The 23002-nt window shown below is 41.4% G+C and overlaps 1 long non-coding RNA gene across 2 annotated transcripts; it reads right to left on the bottom strand.

Moving 5' to 3' along the window:
• Window positions 1-1052: 1052 nt before the first annotated feature.
• On the bottom strand, window positions 1053-7709 carry LOC147005404 (uncharacterized). 2 transcript variants are annotated; one of them, XR_015046870.1, is made up of 3 exons: window positions 7399-7709; window positions 5724-5786; window positions 1053-1224 (listed from the first exon to the last, which is right to left on the bottom strand). It is a non-coding gene; the product is annotated as an uncharacterized LOC147005404 (long non-coding RNA). The 2 variants fall into 2 exon arrangements; XR_015046871.1 differs by having other exon boundaries at window positions 7459-7709.
• Window positions 7710-23002: the final 15293 nt, after the last annotated feature.

The following is a 23002-nucleotide window of genomic DNA, read 5'->3' as shown; positions in this document are numbered from 1 at the left end:
CTGGTCTATAGAGCAGTTCCAGGACATCCAGGGCTAGCTACACCATGAAACACTGTCTCAAAAAACAAATATGTATTGATTACATATTTATTTGTTTATATGTAAGCATATATGTGTGTCGACTGAAGAGACCAGAAGACAATCTGTGGAAATTCATTCCATCTGTGCCATAGTTGTTCTAGTGGGCTTTGTCTTTCAGGCAAGTCATTACTGTATCTCAAAGGTCCATAGTCAGGTAGCAGTCATGATTACTTTGCTCATCCAGTATTGTATACAGAACCTTCTAGTACTGTGAATACGACCTAGTGACCTTAGGGTTTGATATATATTAAGAGGGAAGATAGATATATGAGTCAAGGAGAATAAGAAAGAATTTTTTATTTACAAAATATAATAAAACATTTCATTCTTGGAGAATTTCATATGTGTACACAACATATTTTGTTAGTATACATCCCCCTACTCTCCCCTTAAATTTCTTTGAATGCCCCACCCCAAATCTACCCACCAACTTGATGTCTTCTTTTCTGTTTATAAACCACTTAGTCTATTTAGTGTTGTCCATGTGTGCATAGATTGGGATCACCCATTGGAGCAGAGGTAACTATCTGGGGCTACACCCCTGGAGGGAAAACTGACTGTCCTTCCTCTAGCAGCCATCCACTATCAGAAGCTCCTAAGCTCATGTGACACAGAAGCCCTGCTGGGATGTTGACTGGCCTGGCCTTGGGTGACATGTGCAATTAACCAGAGCTTCTGTGACTTCATGGGGTATAATAATGCTGTCATGTCTCCCAGACACCAAAGAACTAAATATTTCTGGCCTTCATAGTTACTGGCTGTATGAATCTGGTTTAGATCTAGTCTCTATTGTTAGCACAGGAGAGAGTTAAAGCTCCTTGACTTTTCCAATTGCTTGGAAATATATACAGTCATTCAGTGTGTGTGTGTGTGTGTGTGTGTGTGTGTGTGTGTGTGTGTTACATGTTTATGTGTGTGCATATGTGTGGGGGTCAGAAGTTGAAGTAAAGGTGTCTTTCTCTATGGCTTTCCACTTTATTATTAGCATTTAAGTTTGCATTTTGATGTATGTGCACACATGCATATCCATCACAGTGCCTGTGTTGAAGTCATAAAGCAGCTGGCAGGGTAATATGAGTCCAAGGTCATTCTGGTCTGCAGAGTGCATTGCAGGACAGCCAAGGGTACACAGAAAAACACTGTCTGGAAAAAAACAAAACAAACCAGACCAAATCAACCACCCAAACAAACAAAACTGTGGGAGTAGTGGCTCTGAGGGTGAAGATACTTGCTTCTATACCTAAGAAATTTAATTGTGTCCCTGGAGATTACATAGAGAAAATAGTTGGATGTGCTAATGTTGAAATTGTCTAACATTGCAGTTGAGTCAACTGTTTGACATTGTGACAAATATTGTTATATACAAAATTCATGCCAGAGACAATGAATTGAGTTATAAGAAATTGGATCTCCCTGTTAACCCCTGAGCTTAAAAAGTCTTTAAGTTTATTGTTTTGTGTCAGGCTACATTCAGAGTTACTCTGGGTGTATTTAGCTTATGAGATGTGAGTTGACTCACCTACAAATGCTCACACAAGCAGCAGTACACACAAGCTACAGTAAATTCACTTCACAGGACTTAAAATATAAATATATATTACATATATTATTATATGTATATATTATTATATGCATATAATTTATATTTAATCATTTGTACAGCAAACATCTATCTGACCTCCCAGGATTTCCTGGAAATTTTGATGAAAACCCCCACAACTCCATCATTCTTGGTCTGTGCATCTAAAATGGAAACATCGTGGAGATGCCTCAGTCTACCACTCACACCAACTCTGCTTCAATCCATGGGAACTGAGGATTGATCAGGTGGATAGCAGGAAGATGAATCTCAGGATGCCCTCTGGGTAAGGCAGAAAACCGGAGCTCAGGGACATCTAGGAATGGCTTCCCCAAAGGCTCTCCCACTTTCAAGGTCTCATTGTCTCTTGATATCATCAGATTTGGAATTAAACTTCCCATACACCAACTCTCAAGTGACGAAGTAAAAAATAAACTGTAGCACTTCAAGTTTCAATATATAATACGTATAATTTTTTTCTAACAACCCTTCATAACCTTGTAAGTGCATGTGATAAATCATGATCCTTGCTTCGCAATATGAGTACTGGTGACTTAGAGATGTGAAAGTGAGGCAGTTTGTTTTTATAAATTCTCCCAGAGTGCTAGATAAGCTGAGTGAGATTTATAAATCTCAATACATCCCACCTACCCTCTTTCTCTCTAAGACAAGATCTCCTTATGTAGTCCTGGATGACCTATAACTTGTTATGAAAACTAGGTGGACTTTGAACTCACTAAGCTCTATCAGTCCCTAACTCCTGATTCCTGGGATTACAGGCATAGCCTACCACCTCAAACTTAGCATTTTGATATGTCTACATTTCTCTTTTTCTCAGCAAAGGCTGTGTGATGGTTCATCTCTGTTTTACTCTCTGTTTATTAAAGCATCTCAAGTCCATGACCCTGCAGACAAGGTTAGCTACTAGCAACTTTCTATTATAAACTTCTAGTTTGTGCACATATATTCCTATTTCATTAAGTCCAGCCCTGATTTTGATGATCTCTTTCTGTGATCTCTTTCTGTCTACTGTTTTTGGATCCTGTTTATTTTTATTTTTCCAATGACTTCAAGTCCCTAATTAAGTTGTTAATATGAGATGTCTTCCATGTATTGATGTAGGCACTTAGTGCTGTAAACTTTGCTCATAGGATGCCCACATTGTGTTGTGTATATTTGGGTGTTTGTAAGATGCCTTCTGTGATGGTTTGTACATCCTTGGACCAGGGAGTGGCACCATCTGAAGGTGTGGCCTTGTTGGAATAGATGTGGCCTGGTTGGAATGGGTGTGTCACTATGGGTGTGGGTATAAGACCCTACCCTAGTTGCCTGGAAGTCAGTCTTCCACTAGCAACCTTTGAATGAAGATGTAGAACTCTCAGCTCTGCCTGGATACTGCCATTCTCCCACCTTGAAGATAATGGACTGAACCTCTGAACCTGTAAGCCAGCCCCAATTAAATGTTGTTTTTTATAAGACTTGCCTTGGTCATGGTGTCTGTTCACAGCAGTAAAACCCTAACTAAGACAGAAGTTGGTACCAGGAGTGGGGTATTGCTGTGATAGGCCTGACCATGCTTTTATTTGAAAGAATGTGGATTTTGGGACTTTGGATTTGGAAAGCAGTGGAATGCTTTAAATGGGGCTTCCATATTCCTAGTAGGAATATGGAAGACTTTGTTGCTGGGAGTGATTTGAACTGTGTTGACCTGGACCAAGAGATTTCAAAGGAAAAGAATTTCAGAATGTGGCATAAAGACTGGTTTTGTGGTATTTTGGTGAAGAATGTGGCTACTTTTTGCCCTTGTCTGAAAAGTTTGCCTGAGGTTAAGGTGAAGAGACTTGGATTAATTGCATTGACAAAAGAAGTTTCAAAAAAGCCCAGCAGAGACTTTGTTCTCTGGTTAAGTCTTATGAAGAGAAGTTTGAACAAGCATAGCAAGCTTAGAAAGGAAAAATATAAAATATATGGTTTGAGTATTAAAGGAGAACCAGGAAGTGAAATGGAGCAAAATCTTGTGTTCTAGGAGATAAAAGATTAAGGGAGTGGGACCTTGGGGCAAGATTCTACCCAGCTTAATTAGATCCAGGCATGGTGGTACACACCTTTAATCCCATGAGACAAGCATGCTGATCTCTGCATTCAAGCTCAATCTATAGAGCAAGAACCAGAATAACCAAGCTTAGGCAGTCAAGGATTTACTATTGTACAAGGGGATCATGTTCTAGTTCCTGTAAGCAGCAGAACTTGGCAGCTTCAGCCATGTGGCTCTGGCTCTAGATTTAAGAATGGGAGGAACTACTGGGAAAATTGATGCTGGTTAGCTGGAGCTAAGGAATTAGCAGTGATTAAGAAGAGACCAGCATCATTGAGGTGAAATCTTCTGGAAATTGTTTTCTGGGAGCACAAAGAAGCTGTGTTCCAGAGATACCCAAGGTTTTACCTCATGCTGCAGCTGGACTTGGTAATGTGTAAGAGTCACTCAGGTGGTACTGCTTATGAAGAAATGAAGGGATCATGGAGAGAAGCTGAGGCTTAGCACTGTGAGAGGCCAGGAAAGGCCATTGGAGAAGGTGAAGCCTCAGCTGTAATTGATGGCCCAGGACTGAAGGGGTCATGCAAAGGATTTGAGGCTTGGCACCCTGAAGAGAGCCTATGAGAGGCTATTGGTGAAGCCTAGTTGGAGTGGAACACCCCAGTGTATTGGAGATGTCAGTACCATGGGATGATCACCAAGAACAGCAGCCATAGTGGAGTGGATCAACCTGAGCATAGAGTGCTACAGAGGACAGAGATGGAGAAGTGATGCCAGCCCTGAAGAGGAGTCCAAAAAATCAAGTGGAATCCCAGACACTGAAACAAGAAGCTGTAACATTGAAATTGCCTTGGAGACTCAAAGATGTTAAAGATGATAGAGCCATGGGATACATGCTGAGGAAAGCTGCTCACAGGGAGTGGAACCAGCCCAGGAGAAAGCAGTTTGTTGCAGTCAACAAAGATGAAAAAGGAGTGGAGATCTGAAGACTGCTTTGACATCAGCCATGGAGATGCAGAGTTTGGAGTTTGCCCAGCTGGTTTCCTGCCTTGCTTTGGGGATTACAGTTAATTAAGTTGAATGAATCTCAGAAGAATCCTTGAACTTTGGACTTTTAACATTGTTGCGACTGCTATAGACTATGAGGACTTTGAAAGTTGGACTACATGCATTTTGCATTATGCTATGTTTAAGTATGGCCCCCATAGACTCATGTTTTTTTAACAAGTCTATGGGACCAGGGAGTGGAATGTGATGGTTTGTATATCCTTGGACCAGGGAGTGGCACCATCTGAAGGTGTGGCCTTGTTGGAATAGATGTGGCCTGGTTGGAATGGGTGTGTCACTATGGGTGTGGGTATAAGACCCTACCCTAGTTGCCTGGAAGTCAGTCTTCCACTAGCAACCTTTGAATGAAGACGTAGAACTCTCAGCTCTGCCTGGATACTGCCATTCTCCCACCTTGAAGATAATGGACTGAACCTCTGAACCTGTAAGCCAGCCACAATTAAATGTTGTTTTTTTATAAGACTTGCCTTGGTCATGGTGTCTGTTCACAGCAGTAAAACCCTAACTAAGACACCTTCCCTGTGTTCCACATATTTAAATATGTTGTATTTTCATTTTGTAAATTTGGATGTGTTGTTTTCATTGTCTTTCATTTCTAGGAATTCAAACTTTTCTTTTCTGGTTTCTCTTTTTGCCTAACTGCCACTCAACAATGTGTTGTTTAGGTTCCATGAGCATGTGTGCTTTCTTGACGTTTTTGTGGTTATTGATATCCACTTTTATTGTGTGGCAGTCGATAGAATGCAGATGTGATTTCAGTTCTCCTGTGTTTGTTGAGACTTACCTGGGTCTGCAGCTTTCTCTTTCTTTTCACCTGTGTATTTCACACAGAGTCAGATATGGCCATCATTCTCAATCCTCAGATACCATTGGAGCTACTGGAGATACAGCCCCCTCTAATGCACCTATGACACTTTTCATGCATCCACAGAGTTAAGCAGGAATCAACTCTGTACCTACCCTGGGTCTGTATCAACTGCTGAAGTGGCAATGAGATGTGGAAAATCCTGCGTACCTGTGGGCCTGAGGAAGAGTTATATCTGGTCATGCCTCCTCCATTATCACCTCTTCTTTTATATTTAAAAATATATCCAACAGAAATTATGGTACATTTACACAATGGAGTACTACTCAGCTATTAAAAAGAATGAATTTATGAAATTCCTAGCCAAATGGATGGACCTGGAGGGCATCATCTTGAGTGAAGTAACACAATCACAAAAGAACTCACACAATATGTATTCACTGATAAGTGGATATTAGCCCAAAACTCAGGATACCCAAGATATAAGATACAATTTGCTAAACGCATGAAACTCAAGAAGAATGAAGACCAAAATGTGGACACTGTGCCCCTTCTTAGAATTGGGAACAAAACACCCATGGAAGGAGTTACAGAGACAAAGTTTGGAGCTGTGATGAAAGGATGGACCATCTAGAGACTACCGTATCCAGGGATCCATCCCATAATCAGCTTCTAAACGCGGACACCATTGCATACACTAGCAAGATTTTGCTGAAAGGACCCAAATATAGCTGTCTCTTGTGAGACTATGCAGGGGCCTAGCAAACACAGGAGTGGATGTTCACAGTCAGCTATTGGATGTATCACAGGGCTCCCAATGGAGAAGCTAGAGAAAGTACCCAAGGAGCTAAAGGGATCTGCAACCCTATAGTTGGAACAACATGATGAACTAACCAGTACCCTGGAGCTCTTGTCTCTAGCTGCATATGTATCGAAAGATGGCCTAGTCGGCCATCACTGAAAAGAGAGGCCCATTGGACTTACAAACTTTATATGCCCCAATATAGGGGAATGCCAGGGCCAAAAGAATGGGAATGGGTGGGTAGGGAAGTGGGGGGGGGAGGGGTATGGGGGACTTTTGGGATAGCATTGGAAATGTAATTGAGGAAAATATGTAATAAAAAATATTAAAAAAAAAATATATATATATATATCCAGACAGTAGTGCCATACACCTTTAATCCTGGCACTCAGGAGGCAGAGGCAGGTGAATCTCTGAGTTCAAACCTATCCTGATCTACAGAGTGAGTTCCAAGACACCCAAGGCTACAGAGAAACCATGTCTCAGAAAAAAGGTGGATTAATGTTTCACTTGTACATATGTAAATGCATCATGTCTGTGCACAGTACTAGCAGATGTCAGAGGAGGAGGTTGTGTTCCCTGCAACTGGAATTACATATGGTTGTAAGCCAACACTGTGGGTTTTAGGAGCCTTATCAGGTCCTCTGCAAGAATGGCATGTACTCTCAACTGCTGAGCCATCCATTTATTTCCATATCTTATCTTGTTGATAAAGAAAACCTATTAGGCAATTTGAGGTTACTCTATAACTTGTTCTCTGTGAACTACTGACTGAAATCAATTCACAAGGGTTAAATGGTGAGCAAGTTCATTGTCCTTACACTAATAGGTGGCATAACCAGGTTCATGGATCTAGCTCCCAAGGCCCACTACAGGTCACAGACCAGGGAATGATCAGTTCTGGGTGCCATTGGAAGGGAAAGGCATAAATGTTATAACATCCATTTTATAATTGAACAACTGAGGATGAGGAAGCTTCCATCATCCAAGGGGGTTACTGTCAATCATATTCTCAGATGTCAACTTACCAGCTGTCTATAGAATACATAACAGATGTTTTCAGAGTCCACAGAAAGCCCATGACCTACCTACACCAGAGTCCAGCACCATTTCTTTTGTTCCCTTGTTGCTGGGACAAGATAGCTGACAAGAACAACTTGAGAAAGAAGGCTTTGCTTTAGTTTACATGTCAAAGCTACAGTTCATCTTGGTGGAGGAGTCATGGTGTCAGTAGCATGAGACAGCTCTTCACAAGGTATCCAGTCAAGAAATCAAGGGTGGTATGGTGAGGGGGAGAAGGAGAGAAGGGTGTTAGCTCCTATTCCCCAGTTCAGCACCACAGCCCCTGGGATGATACCACCAACAGTTAAGACTGGTCTTTCTACATCACTAAGCAATGATGTGTTCAAGGGGTCTACTCATCATAATGCCTCCTGCTTATTATCCAGAGGCTGATTTTTAACATCAGTGGCACAAAACTTACAGACTGGGACCTGGGGAAAGCTCATTTGTTAAAGTGCTTGTATTGTAAGCTTGAGGACTTGGTTAGATAATCAAAATCAACCAGAAAAAAAAATTGCCATAGTGACTGGCTTAGTCAGGGCTTCCATTGTTGTGTTGAAACACCATGAAAGAAAAACAAGTTAGGGAGAAAAGGATTTATTTGGCATTCTCTTCTGTATCACTGAAGAAAGCCAGAACAGGAAACAGGAGGAATTCTAGAATAATACATTTGAGGTAGGTGGGTGGCCCCATCCCTCAACTGGGGGCCATGCCTATCTACTGGATAGGGTCTCTATAGGATCTCTCTTCCCTTTGTTGGGTATTTTGACTAATGTCCTCACTGTTGGGTCCTGAGAACCTCTTGTGTCCCTGGCATCTGGGAATTTCTAGTGGAACCCCCAGTTCCCCCTTTCCGATGGATACAAACCTCCTTTCAATTTCCTGACCCTGTGTACTTCTCCCCCACCTCCTCCCTTATCTGAAATGGACCCTCATTTTCCCTACCCCTCCTCTCTCCCTCCCAGATCACTTCCTCCCTCTACTTCCCAAGATTATTTACTTCCACATTCTGAGTAAGACTGTAGCATTCACACTTGGTTGTGGTCTTCTTTTTTCTTGGGTTATATATGGTCTGTTGTGGGGCCTTGGGTGTGTGGTAAAGAGGGGGGTAGGACCGGCCAGAGTTCCGGTGATCTGGGCAGACGGATGTTGGAGGACTGTCAGACGCTTTCCACTTGGCCCAGGGTAGGCATCTGGCTGTGTGAAGCAACTGACCCCACAGGGTGAGGGGTGGACAAGGGGCAGCCCCCAGTACCAGGTTCTCAGTCTCCGGCATCCCACACTGGATATGGTGGAGGAGCTGAGAACAGAATAGGGTCTCCAGGGCGGCACTAGGCCCCAGAGATAAGAGAAGAGGGCAGGGGGAGAAAGGGGCATTGGGTGGTTCCCATGCAGGCAAGTGTCTTTAGTCCGGGCCTTGATGAACAGGGACAGTCTATGGTTTTAGAGCTTTATTGTAGAAAGGCAGGGAGAAAGAGAGAAGTGGGGGTCAGAGAGACCGGATATGGCCAAGAGGAGAGAAGGGGGAAGGGAAAGAGAGAAAGAGTTAGAGAGTAAGAAAGGTGAAGGCTTAGAGAGAGAGGTAAAAGCTTAGAGAGAAAGGTAAAAGCTTAAAGAGAAAAGAGAGCTTAGAGAGGGAGGAGGGACCAAACAGCCCCTCTTATAGTGGCCTTGTTATCTTGCTGTTGGTAGGTTACTGTGATAAGGAATCTAGCAAGAAGATCAGAAGCTTGGGACATTGTCTTCCTGACTGCTAGTCACATTCCTCTCATGTGGGGGCCGTGGGAGCTGTGGGGACTGAGGGGGCGGTAACTTAAATAGGAGCCAGGGGTCCAGGAGACATGATCGAATGCCTACTTCCCATGTAGGTGGAAATTACCACTCACTGGGTCCCATGAGGTTCAAGACCTCAGCTCAACTGGAGACCAGGCTGTCTGTGCATAGCCCATTGCCCCACAATCTGTGACTCGTATTGTGGGTATTCTGAGCTACTTTTTGGCTAATATCCACTTGTCAACCATAAGTACATACCATGTATGTTCTTTTGTGACCTGATTACTTCACTCAGGGTGATATTTTCAAGTTCCATCCATTTGCCTGTGAAGTTCATGAATTCATTGTTTTTATAGCTTAGTAGTACCCCACTGTGTAAATGTACCACATTTTCTGTATCCATTCCTCTGTTGAGGGACATGTGGGTTGTTTCCAGCTTCTGGCCATTATAAATAAGGCTGCTATGAACATAGTGGAGCATGTGTCCTTGTTATATGTTGGAGCATCTTTTGGGTATACGCTCAGTAGTAGTATAGTTGGATCCTCCAGTAGAACTATTTCCAGTTTTCTGAGGAACCACCAGACTGATTTCCAGAGTTATTGTATCAATTTGCAATCCCACCAGCAATGGAGGAGTGTTCCTCTTTCTCCACATCCTTGCCAGCATCTGCTGTCACCTGAATTTTTGATCTTAGCCATTCTGAATGGTGTGAGATGGATTCTCAGGGTTGTTTTGATTTGCATTTCTCTGATGATTAAGGATGCTGAACATTTTTTCAGATGCTTCTCAGCCATTCGGTATTCCTCAGGTGAGAATTCTTTGTTTAGCTCTGATCCCCATTTTTTAATGGGGTTATTTGATTTTCTGGTGTCCACCTTCTTGAGTTCTTTATATATATTGGATAATAGTCCCCTATCTGATTTAGGATAGGTAAATATCCTTTCCCAATCTGTTGGTGGCCTTTTTGTCTTATGGAACATTTCTTTAAGTGCTTCTCAGCCATTCAAGATTCCTCAGTTGAGAATTCTGTTTAGCTCTGTATCCCATTTATTAATAGGGTTATTTGGTTCTCTGGACTCTAACTTCTTGAGTTCTTTCTATATTTTGGAAGTTAGCCCTCTATTGAAAGTAGGGCTGATAAAGATCTTTCCTGACTCTGTGTGTTGCTGTTTTGTTCTATTGACAGTGTCCTTCACCTTACAGAAGCTTTCCAATTTTATGATGTCCCGTTAGTCAATTTTTATCTTAGAGCATAAGCTATTGATTTTCTGTTCAGGAAATTTTCCCCTGTGCCAATGTCTTCGAGGTTTTTTCTGACTTTCTCTTCTATTAGGATCATCATATCTGATATCTGGTTTTATTTGGATGTCCTTGATCCACTTAGTTTTGAGCTTTGGACAAGGAGATAAAAATGGATCAGTTTGCATTCTTTTACATGTCAACCGCCAATTGAACCAACACCATTTGTTGAAAATGTTGTCATTTTCCCACTGGATGATTTTGGCTCCTTTGTCAAAGATCAAGTGGCCAAAGGTGAGTTCATTTCTGGGTCTTCACTTCTATCCCATTTATCGACCTGCCTGTCTCTGTACCAATACCATTTGTTTTTATGACTATTGCTCTGTAGGTGCAATATATTGCTTGAGGTCAGGCATGGTGATTCCTCCAGAAGTTCTTTTATTGTTAAAATGGTTTTTACTATCCTGGGTTTTTTGTTATTCCAGATAAAATTCGAGAATTGTTCTTTCTCTCTCTGTGAAGAATTGAGTTGGAATTTTGATGGTGACTGCATTGAATCTGTAGATTGCTTTTTGTAAGATGGCCATTTTTACAATGTTAATCCTGCCTATCCATGAACATGGGAGATCTTTCCATCTTCTGAGGTCTTCTTCAAATTCTTTCTTCAGAGACTTGAAGTTCTTGTCATACAGATCTTTCATTTGCTTTGTTAGTGTCAAACCAATATATTTCATATTTGTGACTATTGTAAAGGGTGTCATTTCCGTAATTTCTTTCTCAACCCATTTATCCTTTGAATATAGGAAGGCTACTGACTTTTTGAGTTAATTTTATATCCAGCAACTTTGTTGAAGTTGTTTATCAGCTGTAGAAATATGCTTGTGGATTTTGGGGGGTCACTTATGTATACTATCATGTCATTGGCAAATAGTGATATCATGACTTCCTCCTTTCCAATTTGTATCCTTTAATCTCCTTTTGTTTCCTATTTGCTCTGGCTAGAACTTCAAGTACTATATTGATTAGACAGGGGGAGAGTGGGCAGCTTTGTCATTTCCCTGATTTTAATGGAATTGCTTTGAGTTTCTCTCCATTTAGTTTGGCTATTTGCTTTTGTATATTGCTTTCGTTATATTTAGGTATGGACCTTGAATTTCTGATCTCTCCAATACTTTTTGCATGAAGGGGTGTGTATTTTATCAAAGGTTTTTTTCAACAGCTAATGAGATGATCATGGTTTTTTTTTCCTTTGAGTTTGTTTATATAGTGGATTATGTTATTGTTTTTCCATATATTGAGCCATCCCTGCATAACTGGGATGGAGCCTACTTGATCTTGGTAAATGATAGTTTTGATGTGTTCTTGGGTTCAGTTTGTAAGAATGTTATTTAATATTTTTGCATCAATATTCATAAGGGAAACTGGTCTCAAGTTATCTATATTTGTTAGGTCTTTGTGTGGTTTAGTTATCAGTGTAATTTTGACTTCATAGAATGAATTGGTTAATGTTCTTTCTTTTTATTGAATGAAATAGTTTGAGAACTATTGATATTAGGTCTTCTTTGAAGATCTGATAGAATTCTGCACTAAAGCCATCTGGTCCCGGGGGGGTTTTTGGGTGGGAGAGTTTTAATGATTGCTTCTATTTCCTTAGGGGTTTTAGGACTGTTTAGGTGGTTTAATCTGATCCTGATTTAGCTTTTATACCTGGTATCTGTCTATAAAATAATCCATATCATCTATATTTTCTAGTTTTGTTGAGTATAGACTTGTAGTAGGACCTGATAATTTTTTCATTTTTTTTTCAGTTTCTGTTATGTATCCATTTTCATTTCTGATTTTGTTAATCTGGATACTGTTTCTGTGACCTCTGATTAGTCCAGCTAATGGTTTATCTATCTTGCAGATTTTCTCAAAGAACCAGTTCCTGGTTTTGTTGATTCTTTGTACAATTCTCTTTGTTCCTAATTGATTGATTACAGCCATGTGTTTGATTATTTCCTGCCATCTACTCCTCTTGGATTCATTTGCTTCATTTTGTTCTAGAGCTTTTGGAGGTGCTATTAATGTACTCTCTCCAATTTCTTTATGGAAGCAGTCATAGCTTTGAGTTTTGCTCTTAGCACTTCTTTCATTGTGTCCCATAAGTTTGGGTATGTTGTGCATTCATTTTCATTAAATTCTAAAATGTCTTTTTTTTTTTTTTTTTTTGGTTTTTTCGAGACAGGGTTTCTCTGTATAGCTCTGGCTGTCCTGGAACTCACATTGTAGACCAGGCTGGCCTCGAACTCAGAAATCCGCCTGCCTCTGCCTCCCGAGTGCTGGGATTAAAGGCGTGCGCCACCACGCCCGGCTCTAAAATGTCTTTAATTTCTTTCTTTATTCTCTCCCTGACCAAGTTATCATTGAGTAGATAGTTGTTCAGCTTCCTTGTTTATATGGGCTTTCTGTTTTTTGTTGTTGTTGTTGTTGATGATGATGATGATGATGATGATGTTGCTGATGTTGAAGATGAGCCTTAGTCTGTAGTGATCTGATAGGATGCATGGGATTATTTTAATCTTCTATTGGTTGAGACTTGTTTTCTGTCCAATTATATGGTCAGTTTTGGAGAAGGTTCCGTGAGGTGCTGAAAAGAAGATATATTCTTTTGCTTTAGAGTGAAATGTTCTGTAGATATCTGTTAAGTCCATTTGGTTAATAACTTCCACTAGTTTCACTGTGTCTCTGTTTAGATTCTGTTTCCATGGTCTGTCCATTGCTGATACTGGTGTGTTAACGTCTCCTACTATTTTTGTGTGAGATTCAATGTGTGCTTTGAGCTTCAGTAATGTTAATTTTACAACTGTGGGTTCTCTTACATTTGGGTCATAAATGTTCAGAAATGAGAGTTCCTCTTGGTGTGTTTTTCCTTTGATGAGTATGTAGTGTCTTTCCCCATCTTTTTTGATAACTTATGGTTGAAAGTCTAATTAATTGAATACTAGAATGCCATTCCAGCTTGTTTCTTGGGACCATTTGCCTGGGAAATTTTTTCCACCCTTTTGTCTGTTGTTGTCACTGAGGTGTGTTTCCTGTATGTAACAAATGCTGGGTCCTGTTTATGTGTCCAGCCTGTTGGTCTATGTCTTTTTATTAGGGAATTGAGTCCATTGATATTGAGAGATATTAAGGACCGAAGATTGTTCCTGTTATTTTGTTGTTAGATGTGGGATTATGTTTCTGTGGTTCTCTTGTTTTGGGTTTGTTGTTGGAAGATTAGTTTCTTGCATTTTCTTGGGTGTAGTTTACTTCCTTGTGTTGGGGTTTTCTTTCTATTATCTTTTGTAAGACTTGAGTGGTGGAAATATATTGTTTAAATTTGTTTTTTTTTTTCATGGAAAAACTTGATTTCTCACTCTTTGGTAATTGAGTATTTTAGTAGGTATAGTAGCCCGAGCTGGCATTTTTGTTCGTTTAGGGTCTGTATGACGTCTATCCAAGATCTTCTGGCTTTTAGAGTCACTGGTGAAAAGTCTAGTGTAAATCTGGTGGGTCTCCCTTTATATGTTCCTTGACCTTTTTCCCTTACCGCTTTCAAGATTCTTTCTTTGTTCTGTGTATTTGGAGTTTTAATTATTATGTGATGGGAGGAATTTCTTTTCTGGTCCAATCTATTTGGAATTATGTAGGCTTCTTGTATGTTTATGGGCATTTTTTTTAATTTAGGTTAGGGAAGCTTTCTTCTATAATTGTGTTAAGGATGTTTGCTGGCCCTTTGTTTTAGGAATTTTCACTTTCTTCTATATATAGTATTCTTAGGTTCAGTCTATTCATTGTGTCCTGGATTTCTTGAATGTTTTTAGTTAGGAGCTTTTTGCTCTTTGTATTTTCTTTCACTCTTGTGTCAGTGTGTTTTATGGTATCTTCTACACCTGAGATTCTTCTCTATCTTGTATTCTGTTGATGGTGCTTGCATTTGTGACTCTGGGTCTTTTCCTAGGTTTTCTAACTCCAGGGTTGTCTATTTTTGTGTTTTCCTTACTGTTTCTATTTCCATTTTTATCCTGGAGAGTTTTGCTCAGTTCATTCACCTGTTTGATTTTATCTTCCTGTATTTCTTTAATAGATTTATGTGTTTCCTCTTTAAGGGCTTTTACTTGTTTACCTCTGTTCCTCCTGTATTTCTTTAAGGGAGTTATTTATGTCCTTCTTAAAGTCCTCTATCATAATAATGAGCTGGAATTTTAGATCTGAATCTTGGTCTTTAGGTGTCCTGGGGTATCCAGGGCTTGGTGTGGTGAGAAAACTGGGTTTTGATGTTGTCAAGTAGCATTTGTTTCTGTTGCTTGTGGTCTTGCACTTGCCTTTTAACATCTGGTTATTTCTAGTGCTAACCTCCCTTTCTGTCTCTGACTGAAGTCTGTCACTCCTGTGAGCCTGGTTGTTTCAGAACTCCAGGGAGTCCAGCTGTCTTTGTGATCCTGTGATTCTGTGATCCTGTGATCCTGAGATCCTGGCTGTGGCAGAGTTTGTGGGAATCAAGCTGCCTCTGGCATCCTGAAACCCTGTTGTGTCAGTTCTCCTGGAAGTCAATATTTATCTGGGTGTTACAGGACCCAGAGTCCTGGGTCCACACCAAGTACAGGTGCAAGCTGGAAAGAACCTGTGATACTAGCTGGCTAGGGGTTCCTGTTTCTCTCATTCCTGTGGGGGGTCCTAGTTACACTGGTGTTGGGGCAGATGTTGTGGCCTCAACTGTGATCTTGGGTGTGTCAGGGTCCCAGTGGTCCTGGGTGTGCCAGATCTCCTGGGAGTCATGCTTCTTTTGTGATCCTGAGTATGTCAGAGCACCTGGGAATTGAGGTTCTTCTGGGTGTTGTAGGAGTGGGTGGTGAATCTGTGCCATCGATCTGCTCCAGACAGTGATTCAAACCAGAAGGAACCCATGCCTCTAGCTGGGTGGGGGTTCCTGAGTCACTGAATCCCATGGTCCCAGTTACACCGGATGTTGGGGGGGATTTTTGTGGCCTCAACTGTAACCTTGAGTGTCATATATATATGAAAATTTCAAAAAGCAAATAAATATTGTTTTAAAGATCAGCAGGAACCACCCCCAAACCTTGCACAAACAAGGCACAGTTGTTGAAGTGCCTTATGGTAAAACATTGGCTAATGAAAAACCAAAGAAATACCAACTACCCACCCAGCCACTGAAGAGGTGAATTAGAGTCACTCTGTGGGAGCCTGAGGACCAAGATTCAGAATCCAAGATCCCCTAAAGATGGTATGCATATGAAAGACTCCGAGAGGCCTCAGGACAATAGCGGACACCCAAGAACTCAACACATGAGGCTTTATTTGGGGAAAGCCAGAGCTCTGGGGATGACTCATATCCCATGCAGGGGTAGAGGAGTCGACCTCGAGAGGAAAGAGGTCCCAGTTTTTATAGGCCCTCAGGGGAGAAAGGAGAGGGGGGAGTAGGGGATTTTCAGATCTAAACAATATCTATTCTCAAGAAATGGGTATGGGAGGGGTACAAGGAAAGAGTCTGGTGCAGGTGTAGCAACTCAGGATTGGCCGGGCTGTGGTTGCTGGGGAGATTTTCTGACTCTTTCTCAGCAACCAATATCACAAACACCTGGCAATGGGATTCATCAGTGGGCACACACATGGGTCAAGGAACTGTCAAAACATTGGCAGACACACAGGTACAAGGAGTGGCCAGAGCATTGTGCACCTCTATTTTTCTAAATCAGTGAAGCTAGTTCTGCTAACACTGATGTCTATCTTGCCAATTTTAGGGTTTCTGTGTCCTTTTACATTCTGTCAGGATCTTTCACATATACTCCAGTTATTTGGTAGAACCTGACAGGGTACCTGTGTTAAGGTTGGCTAGTGAGATTAGACAGGCTCTTGAGCTCAAGGCTCATACTGAAATCCTAGATGTAGTAGGGAGCTATGGAGAGAGAAACTTGACAGCAGCCACTGACCTCCATATACATGTGCTGTGCTAAGTAGCATGTGTGAACCTGTGAAAATATGTATGTCCCTCTCATAAACATATGCCAAACCACCCACCTCATCAATAAAAAAAAAATGAAGCATAAAAATGAAAAACAACAGAAAGTTCCCCCAAACAAATCAAGGATAAAAGTAACTTGAAGGGGAGCCTGCTTCTGCAGGTAAGGTGACAAAATGGTGTGGGGACATTGGTTTTCACAGCAAATAATCTTTTTTCCTCCCTCATCTCAAGAGGAAGAAATACTGTGTTCTCCTATGAGCCTCAATGAATATGCCTTTGTGAATAAGCAGAGATGTCTATCCCTTCCCTCTTCTAAATCCCTCCTCCTCTTCTGTCAGGTTTCTGCCCCCACCCTGCCCTGCTGCCCACTGGCAACTGGAATACCCTTGTGTCAATTCACCTATGTGTCTCCTGCCTTCTCCCTCACCTCCCTCTGTGCTCTCCTGAGTGTCTGCCAAGCCCCACTGTGTCATTAGTACATCTTGGCAACAGTCACTAACCCTGACTGTTCTTGATAAATAAGTCACCAGCCTCAATGAATTTGTGACATCAACATGGAATGAACCAAGATGAAAATTATAACTAAACTGGGCTGTTTCATAGCCTTGGAATGCCTTCTCTGTTGATCTTGTGCCTAAGTATTCCATAGTAGAGCATGTGGAGGAACATGCTGATGAGCCCTGACACTTTCAGGGCACCTCAGATGTTTTGTACCTGCCTTAAGCTCTTGGTGTCTCTGTAGACATCTTTCAGTGTATTATATACCCAGCATTTCTTACTGTTTTTCCCTCAACCAAACCTTTAGGACAGGGCCTCTGCATTATGTATCTCTGGCAGTCCTGAAACTCACTATGTAGATCAGGTTGGCCTCTAACTCACAGAGATCCATTTGCTTTGCCTCCTTGGGCTTAAAGGCTTGCACCACTATCCCTGGCCTAAGGTCTCTGTGCTGGTCTTGTTCATGTATCATCTCACTGCTTTGTCTCTGACAGATGCATCCAAGTCCAGAGCAAATGAAGACTTAATTTGGACAAATAGAAGAGCATCAAGATTCTACGGAAAAATGTGAAATAAGACTAGGGTACCAGGAACTGATCCTGCCTGGCAGAATCCGTTGGAAAAAAAATCACAGAGGATGGCAGACACAATAGGCACTTGTTTCCTTAGATATCCTTTACCACTGAATGCAAAAGGAAATGTGAGCTGGGTAGGGTGACCGTGGATCGGTAATCCCAACATGTGAGAGGAAAAGGCATGAGAACCTCATGTTCCATAGCAGCCTGGACTATATAGTGAGCCTCATTATTCTGGGTTATCATTCTGGTTGTCTTTCTGTTACACTGACAGAAGAATCTAATCAACAGTAAAGAGAAGCATGGCTTTTGTTTCCATTCATAAGTTCCAGCCCATCACTGAAGGACATCAGGGCAGCAACTCAAGCAGGAATTTCAAGCAGAAACCATAGAGTGATGCTGTTTGCTGCTTGCTGAAGTGCTCTAGCTCATGCTTAATTAGCTTTCTTATGTAGCCCATGGCTGTCTGCCTAGGGGAAGGGCTTTCCCCAAATTTGTTGGACCCTAATATATTAATTACTAATCAAGATAATTTATTCAAGACATGTCCTCAGGCTAAAGTAATTGTGGAAAGTCCCTTTATTGATACTCATTTCTCTGGTGACTCTAGGCTCTGCCAAATTGACAGTTAAAGATAACCAGGATAATTAGATTATAGCATAATTTTGTCACATTAAAAAAGGTTGGGGGCACAGCCAGTTGTGGAACATGCAAGCAGAGGCAGGTGGATCTCTGCATTCTAGGACATCCAGGGCTACACAGAGAAACCTTGTCTTGAAAAACAAATCCAACCTAAACCAAATCAAACAAAACCAACCAAGCAATCAATCCACCAACCAACCAACCAACGAAACAAAGAAACAAAAGAGTAGAGTAGTTGCTTTTTGAGAAAAGACACTTGCTGCCATACATAGGGCTTTAAATGTGTCCCTTGAGATCACATAGTGAAAATCAAAAACTAGCTACTCAACAGTGCCCTCTGACCTCCTCACACACACCATAGCATACGCTTCCAATACATAATAAATGTTATTTAAAGAAAATACACAAAGTGATTGGTGTTTACTGACATTTAGCAGCAGATTCATTCTGTGATCAAGGAAGCCCTTGTCTCAGTTAATGTTCTAGAGCTCTAACTTGTGAACACACTTGATCCTGGTAAATGAACCTTTAAATACACTCATTTCGCTCCCCTTGCTACCACTAACATTTGTTAAGGTCGATGGGGAGTTTGAACAAATATTTATTTTCTACAGTTATCTTCAAACTTTGCCTACTGAATACTGTGAAGTGTACACGTGGGTCTTATGAAAGGAAGACAAGTGTCAAAAGGGAAATGGCAACCAAGGGACTGTGTTCTAAAATAATGTGTCATTTTCATAAAGTTTTGGGGTGGAATAGGTCCAGAAAACAAAGTTGGATGTGCTAATGGTGAAACTGTCACACAGTTGAGTTGACCATTTGACCTTGTAGCAAAGTGTTGTCATCTACAAAACTCATGCCAGAGATCACAAATTGAGTAATAAGAAGTTGGCTCTCCCCACAAACCCCTGAGCTTACCATGTTTTAAATTAGTTTATGGTTTTGTTTTGGGCTGCATTTAGAGTGACTCTTGGTGCATGTAGCTTGTTTGCTGTGAGTTGACAACCTGAAAGTGGTCATCCCTAAGCTGATGTACACACAAGCCGCACTAAATGGGCTTGGCATATATATGTATATGTGTATGTAAGTGTGTATGTATATGTGTATGTAATTGAGAGGGGGTTGTGTATAGGAGAAGTTGGAGAGGGGACAGAGAATGGTTCTAATGATGTAAATACAGTATACTTGAATATAATTCTCAAGAAATATAAAAAAATATATATTTTTTCTTTATATTTTTGGAGAATATTTTTGTTAGGTTGAGGGAATGTAATAGGTTTATGTTTCTATACACAAATATTTTTCACTATATTATTGTTTCCAGACTTCTGGGAAGACATGACTTTTTCTTTTTTTAAAAGTTCAGTGTGTGTGTGTGTGTGTGTGTGTGTGTGTGCCTTGCCTCCAGAAGCCAGAAAAGGGATCCACTGGAATATAGCATTAAAAGTAGCTATGAACTTGTGGGTGGTGGTGGTGGTGGTACTGGTTTTTTTGTTTGTTTCTTTGTTCCTTCCCCACCGTTAATTAATTTATGTATTCACTTTATATCCTGGTTGTTACCCATGCAGAGTTCCCCACAGCAGTCACTCCCCTATTCCCCCTTCCCTTATTTTCTCAGAGGGTCGAGGCTCTCCTGTGTATCCCTCCACAATGGTACATCAAGTGTCTGCAAGTCTAGGTGCTATTCTCCCACTAAAACCAGAAAATGCAGCCCAGTTAGAGGAACAGATTCCATAGACAGGTGTAAGGAGAAGTCATGTCTCTAAGGTCTGTTCCTCAATTGGTTCTTGACTTGTCAGTAAAGAAGGCAAGGGACTAATTGCTGAAAGGAAGGTATAGGTGTGACTTCTGTGCCCCCCCCCAAAAACGTAATGAAGGGAAAGAGATAGGGTTTTTTTTTTTCTGTCTTGCTTTTGAATGAGTAGAAAGAAGCTGTCATCTAAGATACCAGGGCAGCTAGGGCCTGTGGCCTTGGCTTTGGGCAGGGTCCAAAGATGTCAGGGATAGCTGATGTGAGCCACGAAGTTTAGGGATATAGGAGAGACAGAGATGATAACTTGATAAAAGCACACACTTCCAGACATTATGTATCTTCACCTAGAGGCAAGATCTAAAGGAAATGGTGCAGTGTTTGTGTATTTTATCCATGGATTCAAAAATCTTGGGAGTGGGTTGGAACTTGACCCCTCCAGGAGCGTAGGTGGGTAGAAAAGGAAGCCAGGAGTGGGATGGTTGTGACAGACACCAGGACAAAGCCAGGAGGAACTAAAGGAAACAGGGATAGTCCAGAGCCTGGGCAGCAGCGATTGAGCAAAGGCAGAGCATGCTTATAAAATTACACACAACACACAGGCAACAGCTTTAGGGACAACCCTCACTCCAGTTGTTAGGGGACCCATATGAAGACTGAGCTGCACATTTGTTACATATGTGCACGTGGTGGGGTCTAGCTCCAGCCTGTCTGTGCTTTTTTTTGTTGTTGTTGGTACGTCAGTGAGAGCTCCCAAGGGTCCAGGTAAATTGACTCTGTTGGTCTTCCTATGAAGTTCTTTGGGCCCCTAACCCATTTCTCCCAGTTTCCCCTTAAGAGTCCCTGAGCTCCATCCAGTGTTTGGCTGTGAATCTCTGCATCCATCTGAGCAAGCTGCTGGGTGGAGCCTCTTAGAGGACAGCCATGCTAGGCTCTTGTCTGTAAGATTAACAGATTATTATTAATAGTGTCATGGATTGACATTTGCCCATGGGATTGGTCTCAAGTTGGGCTGGTTGTTGGTTGGCCATTCCCTGGGTTTCTACTCCATCTTTGTCACTGCATTTCTTATAGACAGACCAAATTTTGGGTCAAAAGTTTTGTGAGTGGGTTGGTGTCCTTATCCCTCTACTGGGGGCCCTGATTGACTACAGGATGTGGCCTCTTCAGGTTCCGTATCAACATTGATGTGCTTCTCATCTAAGGTCCCCACATTGATTCCTGAGATCCTTCCCTATTCCAGGTCTCTGGCATCCCCTAGAGATGCCCCAACTCCTCACCTCCAGCAGCTGCACACTTTCATTCACTCTCCTGGCCCTCTGGCTTTCTCTCCTGTCTCTCCACACATCTTATCCTGAACCCCCCATGTGTACTTCCCCTACATTCATGGGCACATTCTTTTAATCCCAGAACTAAGAAGGCAGAAGCAGGTAGATCACTACAAATTTCAGGCCAGCCTGGTCTATAGAGCAAGTTCCAGGACAGCCAGGGCTACACAGTGAAACCCTATCTCAAAAAAACAAAAAGCAAAAAAAAAAAAGTTATTTATTACATATTTACTTGTTTATATGTAAGCATATATGTGTGGGGGCTGAAGAGACCAAAAGACAACCTGTGGAAATTCATTCTTTTGTTCCATCACATAGATGCTGGGAATTGAACTCGGGTTGTCAGATTTAGAGACAGGTGACTTTATTGTCTGAGCTACCTTGAGAGCCTATAACTTTTTCTTTCACTGTTAGTGTGCCAGCTGATATCCACATTGTTTTCTGTGCTAGGTATTCTGAATTTGGGTTGAATCCACGTGGCATGGAATGTCCTCTTACCTGTCACTGGGTTTTATTTCCTACTATTTAGCTTAGGACTATTTTGATAGTGATTCTCACAAGAAAGGCACACATATTTCTCTTTTTTGAGTTTGATTTGGAGCATGTTATAAATGTGCTGGGTATGGTGCCCTCCTTACTAAGTCTCTGGGTTACTATGGTTTTGTGAAATCTTTTGAATTGTATCCTAAAAAAATAAAAATTAAAGAAATTCAGAAACAATTACTTTGTGTAAGTTCATTCCTTAGCTGTAGGTCTCCACTTCTGTAAATGGGCTTTAGAGATTTAAGGAGATATCTTTTTGCGTATGGGTGTCTTTCTTGTATGTATATATTTGTACTATGTGTATGCCTGGTTGCCTTTGGAGGCCAAAATACAGCTACAAAAACCCAGGAGCTAGAGCTAAAGACTACTGTGAATTTCCAGAAGGATACTGGGAATTGGCCCAGGTCCTTTATAAGAGCAAAATATGATCTTAACTTCTGAATCATAGCTTCAGCCCCAACATGGGAACAATAGCTTACTTGTCTCAGGGACTTATCATGAGGACCACAAAGAGACTGCAAAGGCACTTATAAACTATGACATGCTGTGTGTGTGTTAATGACTAGCTAATCTCAAGACAGTCTCTTTGAAGGATTTGAAAGTAACTATCATGGGGAAATCCTTGTCAGTTTGGTTTGCTATAAAACCAACAGCATGGTTTTAACTTTGGGGTGAGAAGGGCAGCATGGAATTTCTGTTTTACCTTCTTCAGTTCTCATTGTAAGCTTGCTAGTCACACCCACCTTGTTTGTGCTTGGAGAGATGAGGGTGGAGTTTTTATTACCCACTGGGGAGCATCCAAATTAGAAGGAGGTGCTGTTTGCCCCACTAATCTTGTATGACATCAGGCAAGGATGAGTCTGTTAAAAGTGAAGACCTTGACATCTACAACATAACCCCACACTTAAGTCTCGGGTAACACCAAGGAAGAGGGCCAATAAGATTTTAAGAGTCAGAAGACTTGGAAGTCTGCTGCTAGATTGTGTCTCCCAGAAATGATGAAGGAGCCACACTCATGAAATATTAACAATATGGTAACCTAGACACAATCTGAACAATAACATCTTGAATGGACATGCTAAAATGGACTGGGAAATCTCACAAGATGCCTCCCCTACATGAAGAAATGCAGGTAATTACTGATTCTTGAGAGAAAGAGACATACTCTTCCCTAGGGATAAGTCCCTTAATTGATTGTCCATACCAAGTGGTCAGCC

The sequence above is a fragment of the Mus caroli genome, unplaced genomic scaffold (assembly GCF_978045245.1).
Source record: "Mus caroli unplaced genomic scaffold, Mus_caroli_1 scaffold_4, whole genome shotgun sequence".
Classification (NCBI taxonomy): Eukaryota; Metazoa; Chordata; class Mammalia; order Rodentia; family Muridae; genus Mus; species Mus caroli.
Note: the sequence above shows the minus strand (reverse complement) of the source record. Positions and strands in the feature narration are given on the sequence as shown.